General features: G+C 35.0%; 1 long non-coding RNA gene across 1 annotated transcript; it reads right to left on the bottom strand.

Annotated features, from left to right (window-relative positions):
- Positions 1-8,891: 8,891 nt before the first annotated feature.
- LOC140751898 (uncharacterized) lies at positions 8,892-10,648 on the bottom strand. Its single transcript, XR_012103395.1, has 3 exons — positions 10,214-10,648; positions 9,794-9,981; positions 8,892-9,260 (listed from the first exon to the last, which is right to left on the bottom strand). It is a non-coding gene; the product is annotated as an uncharacterized LOC140751898 (long non-coding RNA).
- Between the last annotated feature and the right edge of the window lie 364 nt (positions 10,649-11,012).

Here is an 11,012-nt window from a genome sequence, read left to right as displayed (position 1 = left end):
ATGGTAATTGTAATTTTAGAAGAGAATATTAAATATCTATGTTACAAGCAAGCAAGGACATCCACTTGGAATCACTTTCAAACGTGCACCACTTAGCTTAGACACACTTATTAGATGCGCGACTCCGCCCAGGTTACGAGGCCCGAGTGTCAATAGGGCTAAATTCTATCGGGCATTTTTAAATGTAACATTGATTTAATAGTTATGTAAGATTTTTATAAGTTATTATAAACTCAAACGAGATTATAATTAAGGTCACGTAATAACATCGATAAGAAAATTTTTAATTTTATCAAAAAATAAATTAAAAGTTAGTTTTATCGAAAAATAAGATTTAGTAATTTAAGTACTCGGCTCACAGCGGTTTGGAAGCTATGGGTTGGATATGAAAATCTTCCAACATTCATCACTCAACATAAAACTACCTAAGATTTACATTTCTCTGCAATTTTCTTTTACTTGCATTCTATTTATACCACCTTACTCATGATCACTGTCTTCGCTCCTCCATTAATCTCTCTCTCCAAACTCCCTCTCACACTACATCCTTCTTCAAAAAATCCTTTTGTACTATTGCTGTTTCCTTGTGGAATAAACTGCCCCTCTCCATACGCCGTGCTAAGTCGCTTGACACATTTAAAAAGGAAGTTATGAAATTATATTCATATCCATGACCTTCGTTCTCGCTGTCGTCATCTGCATGTATGTCAAATATACTATGATCGCTCTCACTCAATATTTATTATCTTATGTGCTTTATGCGTTTGTGTTTGTTTCTATGTTTTTTCTCTTTTTCTTTTTTCTGTTGGTGTACTATATTAACTATATTTTGTTTCCTATACCTTCTCTAACTTCACACACTTCCCACTTTCCTTACTATCCTCCTTACCTTTTCCATGCATAGGTTGTCTGGAAGAGATCGCTGCTTAGCGATAAGGCCGCCTATTGCATACGACTAACCTACATAATTGTGTATTATTGTAATGATCTACTGAAGTGTGCAATAAAGAATATATCTATCTATCTATCTATCTATCTATTTTTGCAATTTGCGTCTACTGTAGCCTGTGACTATAACTAAGTCACAATTCGGTATTACACTGTTTTTTTAAGTTTTTTAACTTTATTTTAAACAATTTTTGTAATATATAATTGTAGGTATATATATGTTTAAGTACTTTGATGCAGTTTATTTCACTAGATTGTTTCCGAAATTACGTGAGGAAGACAGTCATTAAATAGTGTAATAAAGATACTTATTAGCTTAATATATAATTACGTGATTGATGATTAAGTAACTCGATAATTTTGGAAGTTTCTCCTCATTCTCCGGTTTGTAATTAATTCTTATAATCAATGTTTCCTGTAGAGTGGTGTGGTGTAATATTATTGTTATTATATCGATGCAGTTACCGCGCTAGTTTGAAATGCAGTAGACAAATAAACATTTAATAATGATAAAAAATATTTTCTGGGTTTATGGTCTTGGCCTTGTATGTGTCCACTGCATCCACGCCAACGGATCTTATTGTTGTAGATTGTCTTGCTGTTGATTTGTCGCTGCTGGCTACGGGTCTCCTCTCAAAGTGAGCGGAGTTCAGGCCATAGTATACCGCACCGGCGTGCACATAGATTTCACACATCTGTAAGATTTTTTTTTTTCATTTAGGCGATCACAGCTTTAACCAAATCTTGGATATAGTAAACATTCCTTGATGAATATAGCATTTACATAACTAAGTATTATTCGCAATTATTCTGTTATTTGCAATTATAAGACTTGACAAAAAAGCGGAAGCACTTAAATCTACACACGTGCGCATAATTTCAGAACATACACAAAGCAAGCTTTAGGATAACGCGAGCCAGTTATGCCTTTGGTGAGTAATTATGCCGGCTTTCAGTTTTCACGGCTTGTTGCCACTGGACATCGGATATGTATAGGGGTTCAAAGCGCCCGTTTTACCCGAAATGTTCAGAATAATGCAGTATTTAGAGCGATTGTTTCAGCATTCACAGGGCTTTGTTGCCAAACACAGCTATCCCATATGGTATACAAATTGCTAGCTTAATTTCTCTTCAAACGAAAATAGTTGGTACTTAATACGTGTCCTGGAGGGATTTAGTCTCGAGAGGCTAGCACGTAAGAAACCATTCTTGTGTTTTCAAATATTTTGCTGTACTTGAAGAATTTTAAGTGTCTATAGGAAAATATTGGAGGTTTATAATAATAGTCGCAAATGCTGTGTTTTAGGGGCGTGTGTGGGAGATTTACAAGAGACATTATAACTAAGCCTCAGGGGTAGCAACGCATTTGACTGTCCTGAAGCAAGACTCAATTCCTATTTGTAATCTACATCAAATTACTGTTGACCGCAGTGGACTTTATATTTATTTATTTATATAATTTCATAAAGAAATAAGTGTCAGCCTGCCATACGTAACGACAGCCATGTTAACATATATGGTGGCTCTAGTTCAAAGTCATACATATTTACAAGTACAATTTATAAATGATGTCGAATGAATGATGTTTAACGATTTTACCTATTATACAAAATGTGCATTTAAAAATCTTAACATATTTCGAAACTTCAATATCTTTTATTCTGCACAACCTTCGCTTTTAAGTTAAGTTTAGAAAAACATCCCTAAGAACTGAAATATGCTAAAAAAGTGTTAGATTTTGATTAGATAAGTTTCTTCACGATATTATCTTATAGTAAAGGATTAAAACATTTTAATAGGTATAATTTTTTAATAAGTAATATCTACTGTGCTCGGGGATTTCCGAACCCACCCGAAAGGGCAGGAAATCATTTAGTATTTGCTTACTTAAAAGGTGAATAAAACAAAATGTTTTAAGTTGAAATCTATTCAAGAGCTGGAGTCAAAGACCGGGACCGGACCGGCGAGTGTTGTGCAACTGGCCATAACGTGCAGGGACCTTCGGTTCACTTACTCTCACTTTTACAACGTGTGCTAATATGTATATTACTTTATTACCCTTATTTTTGCCACTACAGCGATAAGTGTAATGATTTTGTTACGTATGATATCCATTAGAATTCATGACCTATAATGATTTTAACGGTGATAGAACCCACTGTGATTCGACGGCAGCACCATCGCCACACTTTTTTTTGATGTGAAACATCTATAGCCGCACGTAAAACCGATTTCTGGCGTGGCGACGCATGCCGTGGCGCCACACGTCGCCACGCTATACGATGGTATATATATACAGTCTATATGCAGTAGTGTGTACGGTGTGGCGACGCGTCGCCATGCGCAATCGAATTCAATAAATAGTCATCGTTATCTGGAAAAAAATCGTAATATTTTATTTTATCATTATGACATGTTTTTATTTTTAGTTCCTATCACAATATGTTCTTTGCATATTACTTTTACAAAATAATGTCGATGTTCCACATCGGCCAGGCGTCCCGTGACGGCTCACATTTTTTGTCTTATAACAGCAGTGTTAACTGCTGCTGTAATCTGGTTTGAGGAGTGTGGTAATGAAGACATAGGTACTTTTAAGAGGAATTCCAGCTTAGTTCTCAGGGGTAACAGCGCGTATCAACTCCAATGTTGTATAAAATAATATACGAGCGTACTCGTATGTACGCTGGAGCGCGGTTCAAACTAGGAAGCCGCCGTGTGAAAACTCGTATAATGCCCGCTATGCTACGCTACATCAATGAAACTCATTATCGTTATGTCAATCTCATGATAACATTGAAATCTCAGACTAAAAATAAACGTAGGGAAGAGATGCCACACGAAATATTGCGTCAAATCACAACTTCTGCAGTAAGGTCGAGTAACTTGAAATACGATTGTGTCAAATTATTTGTCTCATTCAGTTGACATGAAATATACTTGCACATGAAAATAACAAAATTGAAATCGGTCCAGAAACACTGGAGTCATTTAAAATTAAACAAAGTCGTGTTTTTCCTATATTCCAGGATAGCCGATAAAATTTGTCAAATTGAATCATGTCAATAGGTCGCGGCTTTACCAAATAATCGTCAGATATGTACGAGTATATATAAAATATATGCTTGACGAATTGATTACATTTCTTGTTTGGGAAATCGATTAAAATGAAAGGTAATATAGTGGTTGGTTGGTTGGGTTAAAAACGTTCAATGTTACGCACATTGTAAAGAATGATCTAACTCGTACGAGGTCTTTAGATATAAATGCAATCAAAATCAAATCAAATCAAATTCGTTTATTATACAATAAGGAGTTTCATTGCTTATGCCTTGTGTTGCCGCTGTTGCCCTGATATTATTCGCATTGTATGTAAAATTCAGCAGATAACATAACAGCAGAAGTTTCTAGAACATAATGAAATATTTGTCTTCGAAAAACTAAGTCTGTATTTTATTTTCTAAGGCTGATACAATACAAAGAAACATTATTCTCGCTGATGTTCAATGCCCACAATGTTGGAGCAAAAGCGAAATTACAATAGTCCATTGTTCTAAACGAAGTTTATTTAATTAAAACGAGTTAGTGAGTTTGCTTTTGTCTACACTAATGTAAGAAATTAATAAACTTGAGTTCAAGTTGTGTTGATAATTTTAAGGACGTAGAACCTTTGTAGTCAAACTGCGGTGGTACCGTTGCCACACCAATTTCATCCATTCCAGCCTAAAAATTGTAAAAATAGAGGGATCAGGCATTCCAACTTAGTTCTAGAGATAAAAAGTTAAAAACACAATATGGCCGATCTTAGAGCTCAATCTAAATCCTATGTCTAATTAACTACAGATCTACGAGGAAGGCCATAACAACTTACCGTCAGATGTTCTGGAAACTCGTTTGCTTTAATGAGAGACAGTTTAGTTCGGCTCGTCTCCATGTTCTTTGTATACATTGTGCGTATGAATATTTAAAACATAATATTAAAAATGTCATAACAAAAAGGGAAAAGGTCTTACAGTATCATTAATAGTATTAAATAAAGCATTAAATTTAATGTCGAACACGGTCAGGATATGTTTGACTTCTTAGCTAAATTACGCGCACGCTTCTAGGCTTCGAAGGGCACGCTACGCGGTCCACGCGGCATGCTGTCTTTCGCAAGCTGTCGTTAAATCTCATCGGAGACTGTATAAGCAATTTGAAAATGTTTGATATAGATTGGTCAACTTATACCTTGCACCAATGCACATTAAAACAGTGTAGTGGACTACACCTAGTTGTAGATATCCGTGCCAAGCACTGTTGATAAAGATCATAACAGCCACAGAATACCATCAGATTGGACTACAAAAAATATTTACCACGTTTTTGACTGTAAAATCAAAATACGTTGCATCAGCGTGGTTGAGAAAACCCCATACTTCACAATTGAGACGTAACGTAACATAAAAAAGGTTGCAGCCAAACCTCCAGCCCTTAACTTCCAATACAACTCAGGTTGAGTATCTAAGTGTTCCCGAAAAGAAAACCGTTCCTAGTTTTCTAAGTTTGAACTCATTTTCCGCTCGCGATCAGTACGTGCAATACGAAACGATTCCCCTTTGGGTGTATTCTCCAATCACTCGCTTCTGAGAACACCAATAACATATTTGGATCTCGATATGTGATGCGCCAGACTGTATTTTTATATAAGCAAATACAATTGTGATTGTTTGATATTTCGACATATTTGCTCAGCTCATGAGCTGACAAGCACGATGTCACTAGAAATCCGATTATATTTTTGTCTGTTTATTGAAATTATAACATTTTTAGGAAACTCATTTGAAAGTCGGTGAAACGAAAAAACGACACTAAAGGAACATTGTAATAAGAAGTACTTATTTCCCTCAAGTTTATTTTCTGAAGGTTTCACTCTTAATGCGTGTAACCTTCATACATATATTTTTTTAAATATTTTCTTTAGTGAGTGATAAAGGCTACATTTTACTTAGAAAATTGAAAAATTCTAAGTAAAAAGCAAAATAAATATAGTTTAAAAAAAAACACGCTTTTTTTACAATTCAATATATCTTTTTTTGTTGTTAATGCAATTTTTCATTAAAATTTTTCTAAGTTTATTTTATATTTTTTAGTTTGATTTCTATAAAAGCGTGTACTTTAGTTTTTTTAAACAATGTTTTATTTTTAGTTAAATTTCTTATAAAAGCGAGTTCTTTAGTTTCTTTAATTATTATTTATTATTTTATTTATACTGCTGTTCACATTAAGCATCCACAAAGCGTCATAATTATAAGGATGTATGTTGATCTCTTTCGACTGAAAAAACGGAGTAACTCACTGACAAACATACAAGCGCGCCAATTAAAAATAGTGCGCCATGCGGACAGAGTCGTATTCGATAATGAGGGTAGTTTACTGTGGGACCCGGTTACATGTCCAATGCGAAACTGTCGGTTTACCTAATTAACTCGTTTGATCGCTATGGTTATTTTGCTATATACTTGACCGACTAACTGTGATAACTTATTTTGTTATTACTGAATTACTGACTGACGTGTCCCTTTGATGTCTTAAGCGTGTGTTTTCTCCGATATGGATATGTACATATTATATACAGGGTGTCCCGTAAGTACCATGACAAACTTGGGGAGAACATAGGTCAGGGTCTGACCTTTCTGGGAAAAAAAAATTACCTTAGTAAAAGTGTCACTGTTTTTGCACTATCAATTGTTTTAGATTTTTTGAGAAATTCAGCCCTTTTCATCTTCTTTCGTTAACTGCGTGTACAAATTTGGTGATGCAGTGTTTATTTTTTCTGTTAAATACTATCAGATAGTTGGTCTATCATATTGAAATGTAAATTGGTTAAAAGATGTAAAGGAACCATGAAAAAAATAGGGATATTTTTAGATTTTAGTTTTTTTACTATTTTTCCCTCTACTTTGACTCGTCGCGGTGAAAAAAAAATGTACTGGACTATAAGTGTACATAGCGCAAAAAAATATGTCCAGTTAATAGAGATTTCAAAAACCAACAAAGTACCACACTTACTATCTAAAGTTGAATTCAAAAAGTTTAGGCCGTTTTTGCATGAAAGGGACTGAAACTTAGTAAAACATAATGATCGAGTTTTTACTTAAATTACGGTTTCTACCGACTCACAACGTGTCAGGCAGTACTAAATCACATTATTACCTAGTTCCACACTTAAAAATATCATTCTTCATTTGTAAAAAACAATTAAGTAACAAAGTATTACAATTTATTAATTCCATTTTTATTGGAGTTCAAATTCACTTTTAAGTATTATTACGAATCTTTTGTATGGGAATATAGAAAAATTGTTGTGTTTGTGTACTTCAAGAAATATTATAAAAAAAGGATTATCTAAATCGGTTCAGCTGTTCTCGAGATTTGCTCTTAGCAACAGATTTAGCGCTACATTTCTATATTATAGAGAATAATCGATATCTTTCTTTTATTATTTCAACACCCAGCAAGGCTCGGTCATCCTGGTACTTCCTCTAAAATAACAACGCATCTGTGATCGACCTCGGGTAGAACATTTGCCTTATTTGATTTGTGACCATGTGTATGTGTTTTTATAGTAAATCAAATTAGCATAACCTTACTATCCCAGATTTTAATTAATATAAAGATTTTTAGTGCTTTTAATGGCATATGGCAAAAATGAAGTACTTTCTGTGGAGTACCTACTTATAACAATCTGACATTATCCAAATCTTATCAAGCTAATGGGAATTGTGTCTGTAATAGACTCCCTAAGCACAGTCGTTCGATATCGTTAGCAACTATTAAACTAGGAGAATTAGCCGTCGAACAAACTTCCTCTACCCTTCTGCGCGTTGTATAAAGCTCAGGTACTAGAGTCTATGGAAGTGACAATAATACTTCGGAATGGCAACTTGTCAAACCTTTTACGATGTATTTGGAGTAGAGAACAAGTAGCACCAATTACATCTAAGACACAGAAACAGTCCGATTACCCGAGTTCTTTCAAGGTCATTTTAGGGGAAGGGATCAAAATTTTGCTCTTTATGCTGGACAAGAGAAACTGTTTTGTGTATGAAAACTCTATTTATGGTGGTTTGCTTCCTCGATGACGGTGGTATCGATGTCCATTTCGTTTATAATTTAAATCATAAACGAATATGATTTACTGAGACGAGTGTACATGGAAATTTAACTCGCAATAGAAACCCATCTAAGATGTAAAATACTCATGGCGAGTCTTGTCGTATATTAGACTTATGTACTGATTGGAAAACATTTTGCTATTACAGAGTGAAACATCGATTTAATCTATTTGTATTAACAGATAGTTTTGTTTATAGTCGTTACGCAATTATCAATTCCTGTATCTCTAAGTCTTTGTACGGGTCAGTGAGTTCAGTGGGTAGTTAGTGCAGTGTCCGGCGTTATCTCGGGCAAGATAGTAACGAGGCAGATTATGTACAGTGAAGTAACTAACTTAATTAGTATATATAAGTTCAAATTGAGCAAATTTCCAACTTACGTTGAGTTTCTTGAGCAAAACAATCTGAAGTTCATTAATTTGGATAGTTTTTGAACGCTGAGTCTAACATAGTGTTGAATGTTTAGATCATTGAAACATTCGGCGTTTACCGATTCCAATAATTTGATTAACATTTCATTTTATTTTACGAGTACGATCATTCGAAATAAGATATGCTCTGCGTATTGTTTACGTATAAAGAACTCAAAATAAAAATATCTTTATTATAAAATAAATTTTAACGGCATAAAGGTCCTACCGCTTTTTATGCCGTTTAATTCATGCATAATACGGGGTTTCAATAACATTGGGAATTTAATACTCGTAGTAAAATAAACTAAAATGCAAAGTAAACAATAACAAATGAAATAAGGTTTGAGAAATGATGAAATAAACTACATATAGATTAAAATACAAGCCTCGGCTTTTATTTAACAAAACATTTAATTGATTCATCAGCTTTTGGATGATCACTGCTGGACTTAGATGATGGTGCCACTCACTTTGATCTTGCGGTCTTTGCATCTATCGATTTCCGGCTGTCTTCTTGAAGTCGTTCAACTGGTTGTATGCGCACCATACTTACCGCAAAAGGCCGTACCAAAGATCTTCTCTATAATCAGTCCTACGAGCCATGTGTCCAGCCTGTTACAACATCAGCTTATTTTTTTTTTTTGAACATGTTAATAAGTCGTTTATCTACTAAACTATTCATTGTACGCGCTTACAAGCATAGCTTCCTCCATTGCACTCTTAAACTTCCGGATAAGGCCAACTGTAAAAGGCCAAGAAAAACATTCTTGTTTAAAAATGTGCAAATTCTTGCGCCGAAAAAACAAGGACAAAGCCTACTTAACGAGACATGCATAATGCATCCACGTACTGCGGAAAAAATGAGAAAAGCGAGCTATGCGCACTTAGCGCCTGCTTGGGGAGGAACAGAGCTGAGCTAGCTGTGTGACTCGGCCTTCCCCGGGGAATCTGATTACACCATACCTATTTCTAGCGTGAAGGAGTTAGTGAACGAAACGCGTTGGAAGGGTGTGGATGCCGACTAACTGACATATGAAGCGAGCGTCTTAGTCCTCAAAAGTAGCAACGCAACTGTGACCAGCTTTATGTCAAACCACTGGTCTATATGGACTGATACAAATATATAAGGGCGGTACCATCGTCCCCACATAGCATCAATGGAATCAGGCATGCTTGTTTAAAAAATCACACAGTTATCTTCATCTTAGTCAAGTGTTATGTATTCAAAAACATATAAAGCTTTACATTCAACAATATAACATTACTCGTACTTACAGTTCTAGAAATTAATTGTGTATTAAAGACGAAACAAATAAACCGAACAAAGAGAGGGTCCATTTTGAACATTGTTTCCGCCTTGAGCGATAAGGGTCCGAATTTGATTTCCGGTGGGGACAAACATTTGACATGGTCTTTATGGGTGTTGTCCAAATAAATCTTTGTTTTGTGTATTTTCCCAGCGGCTACAAGAAACCAATGATACTTTAATGAACGAAAAAAATATCTGGCAAAAACACGCTGTTTATATACAAACCTATATAATACAGGATACAATGGAAACAAGCTTTGAAAATGCTTTCTTTTTGCTAACAAGTAAGCTAACTAACTAATAACAATAAGTGTGTGGTGTCATACTACGTGCCATGGATATTTTAACCGCTGAACGTGCCGTCCTTGGCACCCATGTACTCTTACCCTCAACCGCAGCCGATGTCCTCAGCAACATTTGATGTTTTTGCTAAAGCTGGTTCTATGCAATCCGTAGTTCTTATGGTATGTAGTTCTTATGGCGTAAGTACACCATGTAAGAATTTGGAGGTCTGCAGGCCATACGCCAACGTAGGACCAAGGACTCTTATTCTACGAACACAAGGAACAATTTTTCCGTGATATTTTTCAAAAATTAAATGCCAACGAACATTTTATTAACAGAGAATCTAATAAGAAAATTAGTTAATCACAAATAGTGTCGTTAAAAATCTAAAGAAAAGCTTGAAAAAAAACGTAAAGTAATTAATCCGTCGTGGAGGCCCCTGGGCAGTAGCTCCGCCAGCCAAATCCAAATGGGGCTCTGTATTCACCCAACGTAATATTTTGTTTGTAAAGTATTCATATACACGATTCAACTATTACGTTCCAACCAGGCGAATTATGCATAATGACATAATTAAATTTTCCACGTAACTTTTGCACGCATTCGGGAAACGCTTACGAAGAGGAAGCGAGCATATAATTAAAGTGGAATGCACTCATTACATTGATTATGGATTAGCATTTAATAGCACGCGTTGTGTTTAAATGCTATATTGAACCTTGCACAATGGTAACATAATGATGTTAGGAATATTACGTTTCATTTATATCATGATAATGTAGCGTGTCAAGTGAATAATGTTGTAGAGTTCGATGGCAAGTTGGTTGGTAGTATTGATACTGTGTTGCCTTACCTTTGTTGTATAAAATCATGAAAATGATACAATATACTTTGTTCATT

Source organism: Epargyreus clarus, unplaced genomic scaffold, assembly GCF_041222505.1.
Source record: "Epargyreus clarus isolate Ecla_fem2 unplaced genomic scaffold, WU_Ecla_fem_2.2 ptg000023l, whole genome shotgun sequence".
Taxonomy (NCBI): domain Eukaryota; kingdom Metazoa; phylum Arthropoda; class Insecta; order Lepidoptera; family Hesperiidae; genus Epargyreus; species Epargyreus clarus.
This window is presented reverse-complemented; position numbering and strand designations above follow the sequence as displayed.